The sequence below is a fragment of the Ixodes scapularis genome, unplaced genomic scaffold (assembly GCF_016920785.2).
Source record: "Ixodes scapularis isolate PalLabHiFi unplaced genomic scaffold, ASM1692078v2 PGA_scaffold2__306_contigs__length_199485367, whole genome shotgun sequence".
NCBI lineage: Eukaryota > Metazoa > Arthropoda > Arachnida > Ixodida > Ixodidae > Ixodes > Ixodes scapularis.
Genome location: NW_024609857.1, coordinates 89,279,046 through 89,281,918, shown reverse-complemented (window position 1 = coordinate 89,281,918; position 2,873 = coordinate 89,279,046). Strand labels below are relative to the sequence as shown.

The following is a 2,873-nucleotide window of genomic DNA, read 5'->3' as shown; positions in this document are numbered from 1 at the left end:
ATAAATGGAGTGGTTCTTTCCACTCAGTCTCTCTTCGCAGTCTCCATCGGAAGAGCACCCCCGTTTCCTTGGCTGGTTGCGGACATTTCTAACGGGGTCCTTTATCAATGCCTTCCGAAACGTGAGGTGCCGCGGCGCTTGCTTGCCTTGGCTGATTTTTTTGAGGCAGAAGAGGATGTAGCTGTTGACGACTCCCACTTCCAGCAACCAAAACAATAGCTTACGCCACCACTTCAGACTTTCTGGTGAAGGCAAAGCTAGCAGAGTAGTGATCTGCAAGATCGACTGCTCCCATGTTCTGTGTGTAGTCGAGTACCACAGTTGGTTTCTCCACAGTGGTTACTTCTCCTCCAGCAAGCCTTCTGTCAATTGTCTGTGTGTCCTTGTTGTGCTTTGTACTCAGCATCACCACTTGTCGCTTGCCTTACCAGGTGAGGGCCATCATCTTGTCGTCCTTTCGATAGGCAGGTATGGAGCCTTTCTTCATTTTTTTCTTTTTGAGCTGAGGTGGCATGTTTTTGCGAGTTGTCATGACTGTGCCAGTTGTCGTTATTCCTAGTTTCAGAAGTTCTTCCGCCAGTTGAGGCGATGTGTAGTACCTGTTGGTGTACTGGTGAAAACCCGTTCACTGCACCGAGCTCACCACCTTGTCAACTAGGTGAATGACGGCGCGGCTTGTGAAAGGAAGGTCGCTCCGGATCAGACTGCGTGGTCGCACTGCCGTAGTACGGTAGCAGAGCGCTGACATAGCTGGTAGCACTGTCCGCAAGAACGTAAATCCTGAGTCCCCATTTTGTTGGCTTTTGAGGATTGTAGCACCTGAGGAGCACACAACCTTTGCAGCCAACCGTGCTTTTGTCGATGACAATCTTGGGTCCAGGAACAAAATTTTCTCTGCATTTTGTGTCAATGTAGTCGACAATCCTTTTCACTTTCCCTCTGGTGGCAGGAGCAGCAGGGGTTTGAGGTGGCGAAACGTGTAACATCCAGAAAATTTGGAGAAAGCGCGTCCGACTGAACACATCCGTGAAAAACTGTACCATGGTCAGTCATTCTTTGGAGAAATAGTCCTTCACGCAGGGTTTTTCGTTCAATGCCATATTCATCAGCACTCCTAAAAATGCCTTGAACTCGTCCAGCGTGACGTCCTGCCAAGAGTGCCAGAATGACTGGGAAAGAAGTACTCCAAGCTTCGCAATTTTTCTTTGGCATAGCGGTTTGTCTCATTAACAATATCAATCATCAAGGCGTCGGCGAAAAATGACTGGAAGTATTCGAGCTCATTAGTGGGCTTCGGTCGCACCGCTCGGGGCCTGGATTTTGTACTGTAAAACGGTGAGTTTCAAAATCTTGATCCGAATCCAAGTAGTAGAGTGTCCAGCTTGAAGAAGTGACGGCGTCGGCGCACGTCTCCTCATCACTCAGTGCTGTCACCGTCACTCTCTGAGGACTCATCGGAGGCTATCTCAGAGGCCTCCTTTGGATCATAGGTGTCTTCTCCGCTAAAATCACATTCACTGTCACTTGAGTCACAAGCCTTTCCGTAAAATGCGGACGGAGTAAAGGCTGCCTTGTTGAACTCGTAAAAGGGTGCGCGGCATTCCCGCCCGCGCATTTCGCAAAAAACAAAAATGTGTAGCGTCACTTGCGGCACCTTTTGGAGGGCAAAGAAACTAAGAAAGTCTAGTCTACAGTCCCGATGACAGATGGCGCAAGTTGAAATTGTCAGGGCGCGCCCGACACCTGACCGCAAAGGAGAAATGGGCCTGTCGGTGGAGCCCTGACATTTGACCAGAACCTGAATATTTTTTTGTCGGGGGTCACCCGACACATGACTCCAAAGGGTTAATCACTTCATGATTTAAGGTTTCTACAAACATTATGAGCAGGCAAAACTCCTGAGGTGGCTGACATCACAAGTTTACATAGCAGAAATGTTACTGACATGGTGCAGCATTCTCACTTTCGACCAACTCTCCAGGGTGGTAGCACCAAGTGCAGCTGTAATAGCTGTTTTATTGCCGCACATTCTGCATTGCAGCCCTGGCTGGTGCATCCGCACAGCAGCAAAGACAGATCACCTGTTGGAGAAGAAATTTAAAATATTTAATAACCTGACATAGATGGATACTTATGTAAACTGTTTGTATATTTGTCTACAACCAGATGGAAGCCTTGAGTGAGGTGTCCATCGTTTTCTATATTTTAAGCAAGCGCAATATTTCTTAGTCTACGCAACAATTAACCTTACCTTGGAACAGATGACTTCCTCGTCGGCTTTCCAGGCGAGCCCAGTCTGGTTCAGTTTGTCCAGTCGATCTGAGAACGCTTGTTGCAACAGGGTCATGCTTAGGCGAGACTTGCCATACCATAGGAGAGGCATCACAACATTAGTCCATTGCAAGCGGGGTGGCAGTTCATTGACAGTCAGTTGTTCTGGTCAAATCGAGTATTTTGCAGACTTAAACATCAGACTTCCATCAGAGTTCATGATCACTTTAATGTCCGTGTGAGACATTTGTAGTTGGTGCCGCTTCTCTCGGTACAGTTCACTGTCTGTGATGTCCTTGAGTGTGCAGTGCTCATCATCACGTGTGGCTATGGCCTGCAAGATTTTCTGAAGTGCCGAGCTCACTGACACGCCTGAAAGCGAAGACTTCAACTGGTCTTCCAATGGCAATGTAACAGAGAAGCTCCCTTCTCGCATCAGCTCTCAGCCAGTACATTTTTTCATGCAGGGAGTGCACCGGGCATTCACATTCCTTCATTCTTTGATTTCACCAGACGTTTATGTAACTTCATTCAGACAGCTCGGGTAGTAAAAATGAAAGGTCATCTCAGCAGGGTCGACACCAAAAACTTCCTGAACAGGC

At 47.9% G+C, this 2,873-nt stretch overlaps 1 pseudogene; it reads right to left on the bottom strand.

The window, feature by feature from the left end:
• Positions 1–365: 365 nt before the first annotated feature.
• LOC115319312 lies at positions 366–1,043 on the bottom strand (annotated as a pseudogene).
• Positions 1,044–2,873: the final 1,830 nt, after the last annotated feature.